At 40.4% G+C, this 22,798-nt stretch overlaps 1 protein-coding gene across 1 annotated transcript in view; it reads left to right on the top strand.

Moving 5' to 3' along the window:
* Window positions 1-22,798, top strand: part of slc7a11 (solute carrier family 7 member 11) — a 177,634-nt gene that overhangs the window by 87,418 nt on the left and 67,418 nt on the right. The window lies entirely within an intron of this gene.

The raw sequence follows: 22,798 nt of genomic DNA, 5'->3' as shown, positions 1-22,798 counted from the left end.
GATGTGGGCATTGCTGGCAAGACCAGACCTCATTGCTCAGCCCAAATCATCCTTGAATTGAGTGGCTTACTGGACCATGTGAGAGGCCAATTTAAAGTTAACCATATTGCTATGGGTCTGAGGTCAATATAGTCCAGACCAGGTAGGGATGACAGATTTTCTTCCTCAGAGGGAACCAGATGAGTTTTACAACAATCATTGATTACTTCATGGTCATCATCACTGACACTCATTTCAATTCCAGATTTAGTACTTGAACTAAAATTTAACCAGTCGTCATTGTGAGATTGTAATCCTTTGTCTCCAGAGTATTACCTGGAACCGCAAGCTTGCTAGGTCAATGACATCACCACTATTCTACTGTCTACCCATAGATTGATGCTGATAGAGTCATAGATACATTCAGTATAGAAGTGGATCCTTCGGTCCAACCAGTCCATGCCAAATATAATCCCAAACTAACTAGTTCCTGGCATCTGAGCTCAAATCCAGCTCAGGTGTATTTGGCGAGAGTCTTGTTTGCTCTCTCAGGATCCGAGCCAAGTGCTTCGAATGTGCGAGGCACAATCCTGTTTGCATTTCTTGTTTGTCCAATTTCTGAAGTGTGCTTCAGGAGCTTGAAGGTCTGTTTAACAGAGAGCTTTATGGATGACTAAATAAGTTCATAAACAGGACAGCCTCCAGAATTTATCATTTTGAAGATTTAGACGGCCAGTTGTGAAGACTGTCTACTGTTAATAACTTTGACTTACCATTTCCTGGAATCTTGCATAACTGGAACTCGTATCTGAAGAACTGTTACATCTCTGGTGTTAGTAACTCCAATATTGTTCCTGAACCATAAATTCAGATATCTTGTGTCACTTTACCGATAACCTGGCCATGACCATCCAAATTTATCACCATATTTCCACTTAGTTAATGGGCTATCACAAATTTCCTGGATTTACATCAGTGTTTGGGATACAACTACTGAGACTGTAAATTAGTGAAACAGCAGTTATATTTAAATATATTGGTTCAAAATGATTGATAAATGCATGACAAAATCATTGATCATGATATTTCAAATTTTCGCTAAAGCTCATTGAAACACTTCTTTATCATTGTGTCTTAGATTTAGTGTCTATTAAGGATATTACATAGGGGGCTGAAATGTCTACACATAGCAAAGCAAATGTGGAGCTGAAATGTGCACATGTAGCACAATCAAGAAGCTGTGGGTGCAAGCTTTTTTTGAAATCTAATCTCACCTGAATATCTCTGGGGAGTTGCAAATGTCTGCCAGGTCTTTGGGGTGGATCACCATTTTCCCATTTCCTGTTTGGACCAGTGTAATGCTCATGACAACTCTTACATTGGGCAGGGACTGAGTGGAAGTGAACTGTGGTAGTAGGGGAGGACAGTTTGAGGGCATGGTTGGCGGCCATGCTGAAATGACTGGAGGACAGTAGCAACCTACAGCAATAAAGCTCTTGACTAAAAAAACGCAAGCGAGAAAACTATTTCATGTTGGTGGCCTCCAGCAGTCCCACTGAGGATATCTGGGAGTTAGAGAATCTGAAAGGTGCATGTGGATACTAGTGGTGTTCCATTTCTGACCAAGGGTTTTAAACATGTCCTTATTGTACAGACAATGAATCTAACACCTCTTTAGAGCTTGCATTTAGAGGTACTTGAATATCGCCTGACCTTTTATCATGGCTAACATATTTCAGACATCTTTAGGGTGCAGGACAATTGTCACTCAAATTTGGACATTCATGCTCCTGAAGCACACTTCAGAAATGGACAAAACAAGGTCATATTTTACATTCAACAACATAAGCCCAAGTTGTTTTGTCTGAGGCTGCTTAGGTAAGAAAAATTACTAACTTAGATAGGATCTGAAAATTGATTGCATTGAAAATTGAACTGATTGTGTTCATAATTCTAAAAGAATTCTATGGGTGGTTGCACTGCTGCTGAGATCCCTCATTCACCATTCTGCCTGCAGAGTTGTGCTGAGACGACGGTTCCAGGAAAATTTACAGCAAGTTCACAAATTTTTATCAGAAGCTGCTTGTCAGTTTAGTTGTTAGTATCCCACCTGTCATGCCAGAGACCGGGGTTCAATTTCATGATGAGAAGTATGTGCTATTTCTGAGCTAGATAGTGCATGAGTACAATGGTGTTCTTTAGGATGGCACCATGACTCAGTGGTTAGCACTGCTACCTCATGGTGCCAGTGACTTGGGTTGGATCCTAGTCTTGGTTGACTGCCTGTCCGGAGTTTGTACATTCTCCTCATTATTGCATGGATTTCCCTCTGGTTTCCTCCCACACTCCAAGGTTTAGATAGATTGGCCATCCTAAATTTCCCATAGTGTCCTGGGATGTGTAGGCTTGGTGGATTAGCCATGGACAATGCAGCGTTATAGAGATGGGGTTAGAATCATGGAATCCCTACAGTATGGAAACAGGCCCTTCAGCCCAACAAGTCCACACCGACTCTCCAAAGAGTGACCCACCCAGACCCATTACCCTACTCTATTACTGTACATTTACCCCTGACTAATGCACCTAACCTACACATACTTGAACACTGTGGGCAATTTAGCATGGCCAGTTTGCCAAACCTGCACATCTTTGTATTGTGGGACAAAACCAGGGCACCCGGAGGAAACCCGTGCAGACACAGGGAGAATATGCAAACTCCACACAGATAGTCGCCTGAGGCTGGAATCGAACCCAGGTCCCTGTCACTGTGAGGCAGCAGTGCTAACGACTGAGCCACCGTGCCACCCTTAGGTCTGTAAAGTCTGAGTGGGATGCTCTTTGGGGGGGCAGTGTGGACTCCTGTTTCTACACTGTAGAGATTCTATAAGGAAGAAACTATATAATTTATGGTGTAAATCAGAGATTACTTTGACAACTGACTGGATTAATAGTAATTTCAAGTGTTGTGTCTGCATTGAGAATTTAAGTTCTGTGTCAATGTAAAGTTCCAAATCTTAACTAACTCATTAAATAAACTCTAAACTTTTGAACTGAAATGGCCTTGAGCACTTTAAATCTAACTTAAGCCTATAGTGTAATGCTAGGAGACACTAAACTTTAGGTAGAGTGAATGGATACTGTAGCAGGAAAAATATGCTCTTCTGCTTGAGGGCATGGAATGTTTTGTGTTGGTGATAAAGAACATTAGTGGAGCATGGTCAGGAAACATAACTCTCTATCTAAACTCATGCTGTTTTCCTGCACATGATTTCTTAATGCCTACACTAGGGAAAGAAAAACAAGAAAAGTGGTCAATTCCTCAGTAATATCTTACATCATTGGCCGAAGTGAAAAAAATTGTTGGAGAAAAATGCATAATTAAGGCACCCGGTGATAATATCAGAAGACAGCTGTAAGCAAATAACCAGTTAATTCACTCAAACTGATGATTTAAATTATTGCTTAGACTTCATTGTATTTATCTTATGTAACATCTACCACATAATGTAAAGGAGGTACAATTGAAAATCCCTACTATTTACCATCAGCAGTTTTGACTTCAGTAGTTATTTGCTTCCAAGTAACAGGCACTTAAAGTAAATACAGGGTGGAATTGCCTCATCCTTTTCCCTCCTGAAGTATCGCAGTCACAGTGTTGAAAATAGAGAGATGGGTTGTCGCCTAAAGCCTCACATAAGCAAGAAACAACAGATGACACATTGTGGAATTTTCACAGTGACAAAAACAGATGAGAGTTGAAGTTGTTTGACAGAATTTTTAAAAACTAACAATGTATTTCATGTTGAATCAGCTAAGCATGCGTTCTTTTATATTATAGTTTTTGATATACTAGGAGTGAAAATGGTCTCCAACACAGGAGCAAAATAGACGCTATTAAATCGGTCACCTGATTTTCCTTTCATTGACTTCAGTGGAAAAAAAATCTCCCAAAAGCAGGCTGTCATTACTTTATAAAGAGTCATTTTTAATTTTGTGTAACTGTTACTTTCCTCAGTGGAGTTCCATGACTCATATTAAGATGTGTCAAAATCATAATTTTAAAAACGTACAAGCCAAAATAAGTAGCTATAATATGAAGGCTGTTCAGCAACCTGAGCAAACACTGATATGACATAAAATAAGACAAACAAAAACTCATCATTATTACTCCAAGATTATTGTCATTGCGCTCTCCTCTTTTGTAAAATCAGTAGACATATAATAGTGACCGAGTGAATTAAATAACTAGTGCACAAGCGGCTTTAAACTAATTACTAGTGGGAAAAGTCTGGGAGAGGGGAAATATAGACTTACTAAACAAGAGAATATAGTAGAATTACAAGGCAAGAATTTTAACAGAAGTACCTGGAGTGGAACAGAAAAAAATCGGAGTACTCAAACAGAAAACACCAGTAAATCGGGTCAAAAGGGAAAAAAATGTTTAAAAAAGGCTAATTTAATGTGTCTTCACCATAGTAAACCAGATATATTAAGTATTACATAGAACTGAACAAAAACACATATAATATGTCAAAGATAGTGTTTCCATGCTGTACATCTCAATGACTCTAGACCAAAATGGGGTACTGGGCTAATGGTCGGATACTTGGTAGTGTGGATGAGCAGAGGGATCATGGTGTCCATGTACACAGATCTCTGAAAGTTGCCACCCAAGTAAATAGTGCTGTGAAGAAGGCATCTGGGGTACTGGCTTTTATTGGTAGAGGAATAGAGTTCCGGAGTCCTGAGGTCATGTTGCAGTTATATAAGACTCTGGTGCGGCCTTATCTGGAGTATTGTGAGCAGTTTTGATCATACTATAAGAAGGATGTGGAGGCACTGGAATGGGTGCAGAGGAGGTTTACCAGGATGTTGCCTGGTATGGTAGGAAGATTGTATGAGGAAAGGTTGAGGCACTTGGGGCTGTTTTCATTGGAGAAGAGAAGGTTTAGGGGTGACTTGATAAAGGTGTACAAGATGATTAGGGATTTAGATAGGGTTGACCTTGAGAATCTTTTTCCAAGTATGGAGTCAGCTATTACGAGGGGGCAGAGCTTTAAATTAAGGGGTGGTAGGTATAGGACAGATGTTAGGGGTAGATTCTTTACTCAGCCAGTCATGAGTTCATGGAATGCCCTGCCAGTAGCAGTGGTGGACTCTCTCTCTTTATGGGCATTTAAACGGGCATTGGATAGGCATATGGAGGATAGTGGGCTAGTGTAGGTTAGGTGGGCTTGGATCGGCGCAACATCGAGGGCCAAAGGGCCTGTACTGCGCTGTATTTTTTCTATGCTTCTATGTAAAATAAATAAGAACGAGACAGTAGATAAGCTTTCAAGTAAATTTGCAAGTGGTATCGAAGTGGACAGAAAGAGCTTCCGTAAATAAACTAAAAAGGAAGAGAGAAGCTCAAGTTAGCATAGGCCCCCTTAGAGAATGAGGTTCAGGAGAATAATAATTGGGAGCCAAGAAATGGAAGAGGCATTGAATAAATAATTTACATCATTCTTCATGATAGAGGGCAGTAATAATATTCTAAAAATACTAAATAATCAAGAGTTTGAAGTGGAGAGGAGAAAATAAATACAATAATTATCACGAGAGATAAAGTACTCGGTAAACTAATGGGGCTAAAGACTGTTAGGTTCCCTTGGATCTGATGGGACACATCCTAGGATATTCAAAGAAGTAACTATAGGAATAGTAGATAGTAATCTTCCAAGAATCCTTCAATTCTAGAAATATCCCAGAGGTTTGAAAGCTCTCATTCTCACATTTTTATAAAAGGAGGGAAGTGAAAAGAAACCTCTAGACTAGTTAGCTTTGCATCTGTTATTGGGAAAATACTATGCCTATTATAAAAGCTGTAACAGACAACTTAGAAATACATCTTATGATCAACCAGAGTCAACTTAGTTTCACAATTGGGAAATCAGGCCTGACAGATTTGTTAGAATTCTTTAAGGGGCTAACGAACAAATAGATAAAAGAGAAACAGGGGATGTAATATATTTGGATTTTCAGAAGGTATTTGATAATGTACGACACATTTGTCTACTTAATAAAGTAGGAGTTGGAGATAGTTTATTTATATGAGTAGTGTTTGCATGAATAGAGTTATGGGTAGCTCCGTGGTTAGCACTGCTGCCTCACAGTGCCAGGGACCCGGGTTCAATTCCACCCTTGGGCAACAGCATGCATGGAGATTGCACGTTCTCCCCGGGTCTGCATGGGTTTCCGTCGGGTGCCTCAATTTCCTCCCACAAACCAAAGATGTGCAGGATAGGTGACTGGGCCATGCTGAATTGTTCACAGTGTCCAAGGATGTGCAGTCTGGGTGAATTAGCTATGGTAAATGAGGGATTACAGGGATAGGATTAGTCTAGGTGGGAGAGTCAGTGCAGACTTGATGAGCTGATGGCCTCTATCTGCGTTGTATGGATTCTGTGATTCTAGGGGATTGGCTAACTAATAGAAGACAGGGAGTTGGGATAAAGGGAACATTCTCAGAATGGTAACCTGGTGGAGTGCAACACAGATTAGTACTAGGGCCATAATGATTTGCAAAATACAGTAATGATTTGGGTGAGTAAAATAAATGTACTGTAGACAAGTTTGTGGATGACACAAAAACAGTTGTGAAGATGATTGATAACAAGGACACATGAAGTTGGCAGAGGGATATAGACAGGTTAACTAAGTGGTCATAAACTTGGCAGATGGAATGTAATGTGGGACACTATGAAGATATACACTATGGTAGGAAGAATAAAGCAGAATATTATTTAAATGAAGAAAGCCATAACACAGAAGGGTTTGGGAGACCTTGTGTATAAATCACACAAAACTACCATTTCAGCAGAAAGGCAAATAAAATAATGGCCTTTATTTCAAAGGGGATGGCACATAAATATAGGGAGATCTTGCTAAATCCTTTCCAGACACTAGTCAGTCAACAGCTTGAATACTGTGAACAGTTTTGGTCCCATATTAGAGGGAAGATATACTGACATTGAAGGCAATCTAGAGAGGATTCACAGGTTTTTGGAGAGCCTCTCCTTTGAGGAGAGGTTGAGTAGAATTGGTCGACACTCATTGGAGTTTAGAAAAGCAACATACAAACTCTAAGAAATCTTAACCAAGTAAATGTGGAAAGATTGTTTGCCCTAATGGGAGAATCTAGGACCAAGGGGTATACTCTCAGAGTGAGGGATCACCCATTTAAGGTAGGGATGTAGTGGGAATTCCCAGGCGGTAGTGAACATTAAAATTCTTTATCGCGGAGAGCTGTCTAGGCTCCGTCATTAAGTACATTCAAAGCTGGGAAAGAGATATTTTTAATCAGTGAGTGAGACAAGGGTATGGGGAAGGGGCACAAAAGTGAGCTGAGAATTATTTGATCAGCCATGATCTCATTAAATGGCAGGACAGATTCAGTGAGCTGAATGGCCTACTTCTACTCTTATCTCTTATGCTCTTATGTTTATTTATTTTAAATTTTCCTGAAATGTGTGAAATTTAGCTGCCATGTGTCACAGCTGTGAAGATTAGATTCTATGATAATGTCACTTAATTTAAACCAGAATTTAGTTGATTTTGTGTAATCAGGGAATATCATTGTTTAAGAATACAATATAGCTAGACAGATAAATAAACCAAATTCTGAAAGATAATACAATTATTTCTTCTTCATTCTGAGTTTTAATTTTACATGTTACTGGGATTATTCAGACTCTAATCCTTTTGTAGAATTCCTCTCCATTGTGCAGTTTTATCTCAAAAAAAGCATAATAATGAAAATAAAACATTACTTCAACAATTTCTCAAGAAGGAGGCTTTTATCATGATAAAATAAATGTAATGAAAAATTTGATAAGGAAAGGGTATTTCGGTTTACTTAAAATTTGGAAAATGCCCAGACGTTTGGTATTCATGCACAGGATGACAGATTTACTTCAACAGAACTTAATTAGCTGGAAAATCTCTTGTCTTCTTGGCGAGCTGCAATACGTTGAATTCAACATTTTCCTGTGAGTTTGTGTCAGTCTTCTAAAGTTGAGAATATGTGTAAACCTGTCCGAATAATGAAGTAGTAACAGTAATTTAAATTATTTGAACAATTATTCACCACACTTGATGCACACTTAGGCAGATCAGGGAAGGATATGGATGGAGAGAGATCAGCATTGTATGACCATTAAAACAAAGGGGTTCTCAACCCATGCCCTGAAGGAGCAGGATATGAAAAAGATGCAACCATAAATCTAGGGCAAAGATATAGGTGTACAAACAAATAGCAGAACTATCTGTCAGCTAATTGGTTTGATCAATGGCTGCAAAAGTCAATCTGATGTTTGAAGAGGTATTTGGAGGGAAGGTTTCTCCAGTAGATGGATTCCATCCCCATTGCCCAGCAGAGTAACATGCTGATAGTAATGTTTCAGTTCACATCTATCAGGGTGACTAACAATAGTCTTTTCCCTAAAGTCAAGGAGTTCAAAACAAGGGCCAATTTTTTTAAAGGTGAGAGGAGAAAGATTTCAAAGGGACGTGAAAGACAACTTTTTTACACAAAGGGTGGTTCATATGCAGAATGAACTACCAGAGGAAGTGGTAGATGCAGGTACAGTTACAACATTTAAAAGGCATTTGGACAGGTGCATGAATAGGAAAGGCTTAGAGGGATATGGGCTAAATGCAGAAAAATGGGACTAGTTTAGTTCAGGAAACTTGGCCAGCATAGACAAATTGGACCAAAGGGTCTGTTTATGTGCAATGACTATATGTCTCTATTACTATCTCAGTTTGTGGTAGCTCTATGTAGTGCGGCACCTCATTTGCCTCGATCTTGAGCCAGACACCAAGTGGATCGACCTCACAGACTTTGAGACAGGTATTGACAGCAGTTCACAGGAATTGATAACAATATCTGACAGACCACATGCGTTGCCAAGTTACGTGGGAAGATCAATCTTGGATCCACCGGTCTATCCATGATGGGACCATGTGTTGCATGTGGAAATTGAATTTACAATGGTGCATTGGCATCCTTCTCCTTCCTCTGCTGCCACCTTGTAGATGAGCTGCTGAGCCTCAAAGTGACTTGTGCCTTGATGATTCAGGAGGTGCCTGATGACAAGCATTTCTTTCAGGTATCTGCCTTGTATACTGATGCAGTCTGTGTGCCTCTGTGTTGTCTTGAGTTGGTTCTTCTGGTGAACAGTCTTGTTTATTGCAATCAGGATGTGTTGGGGGCACTTGGAGACACCCTCTCTGGTGTAGTGTATGAGAAGTCAATCCCCATTATTCATACACTAGCCACAAATGTGAAAATTTGATAGAATGATCTAATTGCCCACTTTTACCTAACTGTCTAATTCTGGTTAGCACAGCTGCCTCACAGTGCCAGGGACCCAGGTTTGATTCCAGCCTCAGGCGACTATCTGTGTAGAGTTTGCATTCTCCCTGTATCTGCATGGGTTTCCTCTCACAGTCCAAAGATGTGCAGGTTAGGTGAATTGACCATGCTAAATTGCCCATAGTGTCCAGGGGTATGTAGTTTAGGTGTATTAGTCAGGGTAAATGTAAAGTAATAGGGTTGGGAATAGGTCTGGATGGGTTACTCTCCAGAGGGTCGGTGTGGCCCTCTTGGGCTGAAGGGCCTGTTTCCACACTGGAGGGATTCTATGATTCTGTGAATATGCACACCAGATTCTTACCTTTAACAAGAAAATCACTGTTTATTGCAATCAAACAGTTTTAATCAATGGCACTAAAGAAACATGACTTACTAACTTTGAAGTCGATAACATAAACACTATTCCTGACTAAGCTGTCTCCATTCACATACAACAGACACATACAGAGACAAGACACAAATATTATGGGTAGAGAAGGAAGTAAAGGTTGGAGAAACAGACTTCTGTTAACAGCCAAAATTACAGCATGGATGAGCTGTTTTCCTTCAGGTCCCTTCTGATTTCTTTTGACTCTTTGATGAAGACATGAGGTTATAGGCACGCCAATTCTCAGGTTTACATTCACCAGTTGGAGATTCATCCTTCAGTGGCTCTGAAGATGTTTTTTTTATTCCTTTTTCTTTGCAAGGAGGAACTTTGCAAAGTGAGAAAGACAAAAAGTAGCTCGCTGTTTGATTTTATTTACTTCTCCACACTTAGAAGAAAGAGAGACGGGGAGAAGGATTTAGGTGCTGTCTGCCTCTTAGGCTGGAAGTTCCTGCTGTATTGCTCAAACACAAAGTTGTAGCCACTCACCCTTCCTCAGCATTTACCCATCTGGGTGCCTTTTTAATGTTGTGATTGTACAAGCCTCCTTCAAGTCCTTTAGTAGCTTGTTCCATACATGCACCATCGTCTGGGTGAAAAGGTTGCCCCATGAGTCACTTTTAAATCTTCCCCCTCTCTCCTTAAACCTGTGCCGTCTAGTTTTGGACCCCCTCTCCTAGGAAAAATCCTTGGCTATTCACCCTATTGGTGTCACTCATGACCTTTTTAAGATCGCCCCACAACCTCTGATCCTTCGGGGAAAATAGCCTCAGCCTCTTCCTTTAATCAAAACCTCCGATTCTGGCAACATTCTTGTAAATCTTTTCTGAACCGGTTTAACATTAACAATGTCTTTCCCATAGCAGGGAGACCAGAATTATATGCAGTAACCTAAAAGTAGCCTGACCAATGTTCTGTACAGTCACAACAAGATGCCCAACTCCTGTACTCATTGCAATAACCAATTAAAGTAAGTGGTTCAGAAGAGGAAGATACTAAGTTAGTGCTAGTGTGCTGTGAACATTCAGCACACTCTGACAGAAACATATCAGCATATCGTTTAAGATTAACACAAACTACTGGAAATATTTAGCAGCTTTTTGGAGAGGAAACAAGTCAATGGTTCAGGTAAATGGTCTTTCAAAATGGTTTAGTTTGGTATTGACATCCCACAGTGATATCACACACTGAAGGTCTGTGATACAGTGAGGTAATGTCACCACTTTCCTCAGTTAATGTGGCACAAATTCTGCCAGGATGACACAGGGAGCCGTTTGGACTACCTGACCTACCCAGAACCTATCCCCAAGTCCTTTACTACTGAGACATTTATCTCAGGTAAGCATATCAGTGGTGGCGGAAGGGGCTGTAGTATGTAACTTATAACACCAAAAAAAAGGAAAATACTGTGAATACTTGAGATTTGAAACAAGAAAATGCTGGAGAAATTCAGCAGGTCTGGCAACATTCTTGTGGAGAGAAACAGAGTTACCATTTTGAGTCCATTATGACTTCTTCAGAACTGAAAGGGTGTGAATTTTTTTAAATACTGCAAAGCTGGAGGAGTGGTGAAGGGAGCAGATTGTGTTGAGGCCCAGTTCAGAGACAAAGGGGTTGTTAAAGGTATTAAAAGAGACAGAGATGGAATAGGTGTGAATTGAGGTGTGGAAGGGAGACACTGGGTCGACTTAGAACATAGTAAAAAGAAAAACCCCAAAAAGACAAGACTGTGGTGAGAGGAGGGAGAGAAGAGTGTAAGAAAAATGAAGAACAGACATCATGGGGTCAAGCTCTAAAGTTGTGGAATTCAATAATGAGACCTAAAGACTGTAAAGTGGCTAAACGGAAAATGGGTTAATGCTTCTCGAGCTTGCTTTGTGCTTTGTTGGAGGATTGCGGCAGGTCCGAGACAACAATATTCCCCAATCAGAGCAAGGTAGATTACTGAAATGGCAAACAACTAGAAGGTCAGGGTCATCCATTCTGGAGGTGTTCCTCAAAATGGTCATTCAGTCCATACTGGGTGTCAGCCATGTAAAAGAAACCTCAGTGCGAACAGTAAGTGCAGTAGACTAGGTTGAAAGAAGTGCAAGTAAAAGCTTTACCTAAAAGGTGTGTTTGGGACCGTGGACAGTGAGGACAGAGGTGGTGAATGTGCAAGGGTAACAGCATCTGTCAAATGCAATATTGTTTTGAATCTATTAGAAATTAGTGAGCAACATGTTTTCTCGTTTTATATTTTCATGTGGCAAAGTATAGTCGGGGGTGAGGGCTCCTCATTTCAGTCAAAATTCAAAGAGCACCTTCTAGGTGATCTGTAGGGCAGCAATGTTGTGTTTCCTGTCTTTCTGTTTATATAACATTCAGGGCCAGTCCCTTCTCCTGAGTCAGTTGATGGCAAGGCCTCCCTCACAGATCACAGCTCGCGAGTTGGTAACTGTGAGCTTGTCATTTTAATTGACCATGTATAAATTCTGGAAAATGTCAGCCTTCTCCACTTCATAATAGGTTTCAGCTTCCCCAGGAACGAGAGCCAAATGAAACCAAGTATAGCCCACAGCAAGGTTTTTTTGCACTGCAGAATATTTCACAGTGCCAAAAGAAACCATCACTGAAAAAAGTCATCTGTACTTTGCTTCCAAGAGCTTCAAATTACCTGGGGCATGTTCTGTTAAAACCTGACTGATTTTACAAGTTCCATTTATTTGGAAGGGAATACTGTTTTGATATATATTTGCATGTTTATATGTCAATTATACATGTGTTGCTGTAGTTTCGTCTCTGACAATGAGTGCTACAGTCTCTGAGTTACAATTTAAATATAATGTAGGCTGTCAGTTTGAATTTTTTTTATTTTAATAAGAAAACACTGTTCTTGCAACATCAACAAGGAGCTAAATTCCTGTCATAAATTTGCTTATTTCAATTAATTTCTGCCAACTTTTCCCCATTTAATTATCTGTAATGTTTTTTTCAGAACTTTCTAACACTTTACCCGTGCACATATTTATCCCAGCTGGATTGCAATAACATATTTTTTCAAGTAAATTGTGTGATTAGGAGTTGTATTTACCAAAGCTGTACTTAAGTTGGGATAATACTGCAGAAGAGAAGTTTTATAACAAGCATGTGATAAAATTTCATAGTAAACTGACTTCCAAGTTACATAAGTAGACTGCACAGAGTGTGAGCACAGAGTGTGCAAACATTTGGAAAAAGAAATATTAACAGCAATTAAATAGACTGAAAAATGTAAGATACTATTATCAAAATTCTTTGACTATGCATTTAATCTATGCATACATTATCTTGGGTTAGTTGGCAAGACTTCAAGCAAGAGCAAGACTTGTGTTTGTATAGCACCCTTCGAGTAGCAAATATTGCTTCACAGAAGCTTCACCAGATCAACATTTTTCAGTAAGTTTCATGAAGCGACAATGCAACTAATGATCAAATACTTGATCAGTGCCATTTCTCATGCTGGCAACAGATTCAACCTGGTTATCAGGCATCAGCCAGGTGGGCTCTTACATAACATCTGTTTGCTACCCTGTGCATATTAAGGACTGTGCAACCATTTCACCACTGCAACATAACCAAGGGCTCTGCCAATCTTCCACCATTTGAACATCAATCAACCAGCAGGAAGAGTAGTTATGAACCTAATGCCAGATATTGTAGAAGCAAATGCGTCTACAAATTCAACTCTGATGAAGAGTCATCTAGACTCTAAACGTTAGCTGCTTTCTCTCCATGGATGTTGCCTGACCTGAAGTGATCTCCAGTATTTTTTGTTTTCAGATGCCACATATTCTCTGACGCAGGGAATCCCCATCTGCTGGTTAAGCCAATAACTGATTAAATGGCAAAAGTGAATGGTCTAACCAGGAGGCTCTATTTTTGTCTTACCTTGATCAGGAACAATATATACTTTATGAACTACTGGGCATCAAGATGCTTAATTTGTTTTGAATAAAGTTTTCTTAGAATATGTTAAAAGGTTCTTACAATGCAAGTTGCTGTGACTAGCAGTAATGATGGGATTCATTTTTACCTCCATATCTTTTCAGGACAACAGGAGGTGTGTATAGATTCCAATATGATTGGACAGGATACCAAATTCTCTTTCCACTTTTGTCAAACTACAGTTAGTTGGCACCAACATTAAGCTTTTTAGAATCGAAAAGTTGCTGAAGAGAAAAGACTAAGGTGGTGGTAAGGTGGAGAATGTGTTGTGCACAGGAAAACATTTTGATGAATCTCGATTTCAATACATTGACAGTGACAGAGGATGGAGAAAAATATGCATCATGTCAACTCGGAGACTTCCAATGAAAATGAGAGAAATGTTCAGAGTAGCCCCAATCAAATTAGCAATGAACACATGGAAAAGATTGCTGCAATGGTCTGAACTCTTATTTGTCCCAGATTCCTTGATGAAATCATCAGGCAGAATTTTATAGGAGCCTGAGCAATGTGGATTATGGTGTTACTTGTAGCAAGTTTGTGTGGGAAATCTAGCGAGGCTTATCTCAACATTACTAGCAACTCATTGCATCTTTAATCAAGCTACAAGTATCAAGGAGAGATTCCTGGCAGTGGTATTATCATTTTTTAATTACCTATTGACTGCAGTTTCCTCTTAGCAAACCACACAAGCATTCTTAACGTGGAAGTCAGAGTGGGTACTAGTGACTTCAGAGTGCTGATTGCTCCAAAGGATCTCCATGTTGGACATCCAGGCACCAACATCTCAAGACAGTTTCCATGGATAGCAGCACATAGTCCCTATGCAGACCCTGACATCAAACATGCACCAGCCTTAATAATCGTCAAGACACATCTCCGATCCTCTTACAGAATGCTTCTGCAACTCTGCTGCACTTCACAGCAAAGCAGCAGCCTGCTTTATGTAATTCTGCAACAAGGACACTTTGCACTCAAGGGCATGTGCCCAACTCATGGACTGGACCAGGCACCACCTCCAGGCTGTTCACTTGCTCTCTTCGTGCTCATTCAGTCTTGAGGGTTATATTTACTTTAATAGTAGAGTCGGTAAACATAATGTGGATTAAGATCAAATGCTGAAAAAAGTATAACCTTTTACCTCAGGAAATAGTTGAAGCACTTAAGTTTGGTTGCACTAAAAGGGGAAACTAAACCAGCGTATGAAAGATAAAAGGGTTACAATGGTAGCTTTACATGAGAAAGGATAGGAGGAGGCTTGAATTGAGCATTTGGCTTGCACCAGTCAGGTTGAACAGCCTCTTCCCATACTCTCTATATCCTATGTAATTATTCAAAAGAGACATGTTACTTTCAGGGGGAAAAATACTTGTCAAGAACATTCTCCAACCTGTCAAAAATCAACAATTGCTTTAAAAAGTCTTCCTTTCAAGAAGAGCTACCTATTTGTTCTGTTCTAAAAACAATCATGTGGCATTGTTATCTGAGAGCTCTCAGCACATGCACAATCTTCAATGATATATTCCAAAGGCTTATTTGCACTTAAATCCTTCTGAGGTGAGTGGAGATTATCAAAGCTCCTACCAATTGTCATTCGTCTCAAGTACTTGAATTGATGCTTGAGTGCATCTTATTAGCTTCCAATAATCTCTTCTTGTGAAGGAAACAGTTAAGCTGACTATATTGTTCATAAATCTTCCAGTTTTACATTGAACATGCATTTCCTGCCATGGCTTTTCCCTTTATGTCAACAGTCTTGCCTCTTCTACTCATGTGTTGCATTTTCTCTTGCACGATGTCCTCTAATCGCTTGTTTTAAAATTACCATGCAATTTGGCATTGTCTTTTCTGCACAAGAAATGCTGCAAGGCTCAGCGTTGAACCCTAAGCTAAACTAAAAATTATGACCACCTCTCTGGAGATGGCAAATTGTCAAACCAGACTGGATGTTAGGAACAGCACAAAGCTGAGAGGGAGTGCCACACTGATGTGAGGGTGGGAAGCTGGCAGAAGATTGACTTCTCAGATTGCATTCCTTTGCTGTACTGGCCAAGGACTTATTCAGTTTTCTTGACATGAGTTCTCAACTGTGACAAAATCAAAAATGACTCTTTTGAATTCTTTTTTGTTGTGCAGCTAGGTTTTCAATAAAAGAAGCTTGATTTGTTTTTCTGGCTTGTCATTGGAAGTTGGAAAGTCACATTAATGAAGCTGTTGTCCAATGGACTGGACCCAGGCCAGGCTCTCCAGGCAAAAACAAACCTTGGCTGTATAGATTTTAGTAGTGCTCATTGAATTCTTCTGTAGCAGTGCTCAGTGTTTTAATTTTGCAATGACCATTTAAAAATCAATGCGCATTTGAATGGACCACAACACCCAGATCTCTGGCCTGCATCACTGATGACCTTTCAGGTCAGGCAGTGATGTATGACCCAGCTTCAAAACTAAAAACTCAGGAGAATTAGTAAAGATGTTAATGAAATAAAATTAAAAGAGGGGCTTATGGTAAAAGAGGATTTGGATCTTGCCCACCAGTAGTTTAAACCTATTCAATTCGCCTGTTGGATCTGTTTGCAAAGATTTGCACTGATTCCACATGCTTCAATCTGATAATGAGGAGGAGGCCCATCAGACGCAGGACTCTTCCTTTACTGTACAGATTGAATTGGAATGCCATCATTGGGCTTGGCTGTGATCAGAAGCCTGTGTGGGAAAGCTGTTGTGGCTTTCTTGCTAGCTGAACCCAGGCTCAAAACAAGTTAGATTTATTTTCTTTAGTTTTATTTATTGGGTCAGAATGAAAAGAAGTGCTGGTCTGGATCCTATAAAGAATAATAAGGCCTCTTCTGCAATAGGCACCATCGTTTTCTTCGATCCCTACTTGCCACTGATTTCTATGGTTTTAAGGAGGTCCCTTGTGAGGTCTAGGAGATGTTAACCATTGGTTCCTATTAGCATCGCCAACGTCGACTTCCATCTGGAATTACAGCATCTCTGGTAACAATTGAGTTGGCACTTTCAGGTGGTGAAGCTGCCAATTAGGATTCAAAGAAATGGACCCTGGCAAAAGGCATCACTAAAAATTGAAATGGCAAGCAGAAAAAAATCCTGGGCTACTGGGGCGCCAAGTGGTGTCAGGACTCAGAAGAAGCACTTCTGATCTTCCTGGCCTGCATAACATTATCTCTGATTATCCTAACCTGCTCAAAATTGTCTAAAAGTTTTTTTAAAAAGAAAACACTTCACCTGCACCTCCTATCATAGAATCCCTATACTGTGGAAGCAGGCCATTTTTCCTTCAGATACTTTAGTTTCCTACCACAGATGTGTAACTTAGGTAAATTGACCATGCTAAATTGTCCATAATGTGCAGGGTGGATTAGCCATGGGACATATAGGGTTACAGGGGTATGTCTGGGTAGGCTGCTCTTTGGTGGGTGAGTGTGAGCATGGTGGACCACCCATGCAGACACAGGGAGAACATGTAAACTCCACTCAGGCAGTCACCCAAGGGTGTAATCAAACCCAGGTCCCTGGCGTTGTGAGGCAGCAGTGCTAACCGCTGATCCCCCGGGCTGCCCCATCACTTTGGTTGCTATGTTGCTGGCTTTTGTTTGCAGCCAAAACTGGATCGTGTTTTGTCAACCTGGGTGCATTTGAGACTGAATTTCAACATTAAAAATGGGCCTTTTGGGTGGAAAAAGCCCCAACTCTTAATTTCAGAGAAGCTGTAATGAGGGGTTATGATGGGAAAGAGATTCGAAGATTACTAAGAAAAGCTAGCAGCCATCATTTTTTCACCTCTTGGATTTTTTTTTTGGAAATTATGAACTGTTGAGTTTTATTTAATACTACTCATACATTGCTGTGTTAAACTTGGTAAACCCCAAAGGGACTGAATGGCCAGAGCACTTGAATTCTAGTAAAATTCACAGCTTTATTTAATTCAGGTACCATTGAGGATGCACCAGAGAGATTGAAAATTGTGATAGAGAATAGTGCAGGAAGGTTCTAGGTCCACCCGGACCATAAACACTGAGGATACTTTTAGCATCAAAACTGGAGGGATTGGTTGAATGAGAGAGTTAATTTTTTCAAAAACACTCAAACTCAACTCATTTCAAATGCACTCACTTCAGCTTTAAGGGAGTTGGTATAATAAACAACCAATCATTTGGGAGGGTGTCCACCCATTGGAAGATTTTAAAGAAGCTGAGTGTATCAATTTCTGTTAGATTTTGATATTTAATACTGTCATTTGCATATTACTGGTGACAGGAAATGCTGCAGGTTAAAGGAGATGAGATTGGATAAGCAGGGACCTAACAGTGAAGGAGCTAGGAGCAAGCTTACATTCTTTATGTGGACCAACAGGAACACCAATGTTTTCTCCAGAACCAATAAGTCATTCTTTAAGACTTGCCATCATCTATTTGACTCACCCACTCCACAATCTCTGATCAAAACCACCCCTCCCACGTCTTCCCATATAAGGCCCCACTGATAATTTACCTTGCCCTTTCACCTCATCTATTTCCAACATGCAGTAAATTATTGCTAAGCCCCACAACCATGGCCGATGGCTTCTTCTCCAGGATCTCTAGTTTGGTGATCTCTCGTTTCCATCCAACTCCAAACCAACCTTCCCTTTAGACCCGCCTACATCTCTTTTGCCTGCTGGTCTACCACCCTGCCCTATCTGTAAGGATGGTTGTTAAGTGGGAAACCTGGAGAAACAGATTTATACATGCCCTGCAGTTCAGAAAACTCAATTATCTGAGTTTCCCATTCAATATGTTCTCCCTCTCACTCCAGGTGGTCAATGCATTATGGATTAGGGCCATTACCTCAGTGATCCAGTTGCATCTTGTGGAAATCTTCAAAGATTCAGGTGTTGCTGATATTTTAAGATTATCCTGGAATCCCCAGAACTATCCTGGGTACTTGCATGATAAACCCAGGAGAAAGATCATAGAACCATTAAAATATTCTTTGAACACTTCACTTATTAGCAGTCAAAACATTTGTATGGCAAAATAAGATGGTTTGACAGGAGAAGGAGGCAAGACCGTCATGTGAAGAAAATTCCAGGATTATCTCTAGTCAGGGTTGGAGAGTTGAAACCTTATGGGTGGACCCTTTTACTCTTAAGTTTAGTTTCTCTTTACCCACCAACCCACCCTGAAAGCCAAACGTATGGGATCTTCCTATTACAAGATCTGTCCTAGTTGACTGATCTTGATAAGGATCCTGTAAAACCCCTTGGGACAATTATCAATACTATATAAATGCAAGTTGTTAATGGTGTAGATTCTGCCTTGAAAAATAGTCCATGGAAAATGCTGGGGAAGGTCAGGACCTGATGTATCTGTGACTGTCTCATCAAACTCAGTCCCAGAGTTACAGTGGGAATGATCAGAAGAACCATTGAATTGGTGATTTTTTTATACCTCCAAGGGCAGCACAGCTCAACACAAAACATTTGTGTGTTGCATGTATGGATTGGAGGTCCTTGAACAAGCCATTGGGTTTGTATATTTACAAAGGAGATACACAGCATCTTCCTGACAGCAGGAAAACTGACCCCTTACTGGCTGCAATATGCTGACTGCAAAACCCACTCAATGACTAATGAGGCTCATTAACAATTCTCTTAAGGGTCATTATTTCTGAACCCATTGTCATTTAGTGTTGGCTTAGGAATACTGCCCAGCTAGTATAAATATCCTGAAGGCTGCTCAGCAAACCCCCGTTAGAGTAGGAGTTGGGGTACCTGTTTACAAACACTTGAAAGATCCAGCATCCAGAAGCTCAGTTGTTCATTAACAGCTACCCTCATACTGTTGCATTCACCCTCCCCCTTCCAAACTCAATGTTTAACCCATCTGCATAAACCCTTTCCCACCCTCACTCACTTATCATTTGGGCCCATGTAGATCCTAGGGCTCTGGTGGATGAATTACCAACAACGGCCAATATTGCTGGTGACATAGCTGGGCAATGGAGAGCTGACAGTCTCTGGTTGGCAGATGTCTGAGGTTGGGATTTCCATCACTTGGAGAAAGCTTGATGCTGGCCATTAGAAAGGCACTTAATTCAGTCAGTCTTTTTCCACTCCCCATCTGCACTCTGAAGCAACATAGGTTTCCTGCTAACTTTGCAACAAAAGGGTGGGACCTGCAAAATCCATCCTCTAGTTTACTGTAAATCAAAAATATAGTGTTATGAGAAAACTGATTATAAAGGTGTTCTATGAAGTTGCAGACAGGGACAGATTGAAGACAGATGTGTCAGTATTGTTCAGCAAGGAAGCCCTGCAGTTGGCTAATTTCTGACAATTACATTTAATGCATTAAAGGAAATCCAAGCACTTTTTAATCAAGGAATGGGTTTCATTTTCAACCCAGCTTATTTACTTTCAGATATATTTATATATTCAAAACTGGGCAGGAGATGGTGCCAAATCCAAGATGGCTGTCAAAAATGACCACCACTACCTGTACATGCTCAGATGGTGATGATGACACCAAACTGCTGTGACAGGGACTGCTGAGAGCATTTATTGCTGAACCTATTAGTGGTGCCTTCCTGACTGTCCCGCAGACAATACCATGGAAGTCCTATTGACTAATCCCATTGCATGCCTGACAACTAACCACAACCCATGACTGTCCTGCTAGCTATTCCCCTCACTGCCACCCACTCCCCACCCCCACCCCACGCCCCCACATGACCATTTGGCTGCTTCCCCAACCCCCCTGCACCCACGTCCCAGCTGATCTCACTACTGAGGTGGCTGGAACCCCTTGCTGTTTCTCCCCTTACTCCAACTGGCCCCTCACCATCACTATCCAACTCCCAACTTCACTCAGAGAGTGCAGGCTATGAGTAAGACAGTGAGTATGGCTCCAAGAGCTCTTTTTAAAGGCATCTCTGCGTCAATAGTTTTCTAATAATCATCTCCAGGGTATCAGAATCGAAAAGTGTGATGCTGGAAAAGTGCCAGTTACCAGAAGCTGAGGTGGAAGAATATTTGTTTTTATTGTCCCATTGTGTTACACCACTGCTATCAAAACTGCAGCTTGCTGAGCCAGAAATTAGAAGGTTTAGGTGGCAAGATTAATTAATCTTATTTTGCTTTCTTTTTAGAATGGTTTATCACATTTTTCTCTGTAATAATTAAGAATTGAGCTGAGTTTGAGCAAACAAATTAAAATGTTACTTGGTGCTTTCAGAGCCCTTCACAGGACATTTTTATACACGAGTTTGAAGGAGGATTGATGTTGCTATTGGTTCCACAGCTGAAAGTCTAATTATACCTAAAGAGTTCCTTCAGTTTTCCCAATTCTCTTCAAATTGGCCAGAATATCATAACAGTTTCCCAGCTCAGGGAAAAATTGTCTTTGGAACCTGATGATCTCATGAGACCTCAATCAGTGTTTGTGAACATGGATCCTGTCAGCTTTGGGTAAATGACTTAACCAGTGCAGAAGTATCTGTTAAAACCAGACCTCGTGAGATCCAAGTAGTTTTCCAGCCACCCACCCATGCAGAATGATTTCAGCCAGATGGGTCAGTTGAAAATCTTGCCCCACTTTTCAACAGCTCCACCATACAGACGGGTCAGCTTACAGCTTCAGCCTGAGTTATCTGGTCAAAATTGACGTGATAATGGGGATTTCCAATTGGCCTCTCTATTGGCCTAGGAAGAGGGAACAGCTGTCTGAATATCAATTCTTATATAATATGTAGTTCATTAATTTGTGCTTTCCTCAAATGTAAGTCTCAAGTCTACATCAACTGGAATAGGATTTGAACCCATCTTTTCAATTAAATAACATGCTTGCCAACCCTGCTAACTGACCCCCAAAGTATTCAGTGATATCTGTCAGGGTAAGAAACAATGATGATGTATAAATAACCCCTTGAACAACCTCTGGATGACTACAGCCAATCTGAGATACAATCACTGTTGTAATGAAGGAAACACAGTAGTCAATTTTCATGCAGTAAGTTCTCATAAGTAGCAGTGCAGGCAAAAAAAGAATGTTGTTATGACTGCTGATTGAGGGATAAATATTGGTCAGATCACCAGAGAGGAGTTGACTGGTTGCCTACAAAATAGTGTCTTGGGATCTACAATGCCCATAGGAGATATTAGCACAGTTTGACATCTCATCTAAGAGGTAACACCTCTGACAGTACAGCACTCCCTGAGTATGCAACTGGAATACATGCTTAGTTTCTGGAACTAGATTTGAACCCACTACCATCTGAGTCAGAGGTAATAGTACTGCCACAGCCGAGAGCCGAAACAGTTGCTGGTTTCCAGGTAAAATAACCAGGTTTCAGAGCTTAAAAAGACATGAAAGTTATAGATGGAGGGGAAAGGACACATTTGATACAGAACAGAAAGAGCTTTGATAATTGTTCAAGTCTGGTCAATGTTTGAGATTTCATCTTGTCGATTAAACTATAGAATCACATTGCCACATTATCATCTGCCTTTAAAATTAGTCTTAAAACAATTTTTGGAAGCAGATGTTTGAAGGTGAAGGGAATAGATGTTTTTCATCATAACAAGTCCATTTTAACTCAGCTCCATTTCCCAGAGCAACTGCAATTTAATTCCATTGCTTCATTCAGGATTGGCGTAAGTTTTAATATTTGGGATGTGCTCACATGTTACTTGTGTCTTCTGCTGCACAACTGTCTTCGACCTTGGAAGGCCATCAAGGGACATGCCTATGACAATTGGAAAGCCAACAATTGGATGAGTTAAAAAAAATTTGAAGGGCACCCGAGATTATTGCAGGATAACTCATGCATTCAAATGTTCAAATGTCTCAGTGAGGTTTTATTGCCTGAAATAAGACTAAGTATGATTTAGATATTTGAAACAAATTACAATGCCATTGGCGACATGTTAGTCACCCCCTGTATGGCCTTACTTTATAAGAAGGAGGGCAACAGCATTGTAAGTTTAGGGAGATTAGTCACAGCTTGTAACAATGCAATTATCATTTGTACCTCCACTGACTCTGGGTTGAACTTATTTGACATGTCAG

Source organism: Hemiscyllium ocellatum, chromosome 36, assembly GCF_020745735.1.
Source record: "Hemiscyllium ocellatum isolate sHemOce1 chromosome 36, sHemOce1.pat.X.cur, whole genome shotgun sequence".
Taxonomy (NCBI): Eukaryota; Metazoa; Chordata; class Chondrichthyes; order Orectolobiformes; family Hemiscylliidae; genus Hemiscyllium; species Hemiscyllium ocellatum.
Note: the sequence above shows the minus strand (reverse complement) of the source record. Positions and strands in the feature narration are given on the sequence as shown.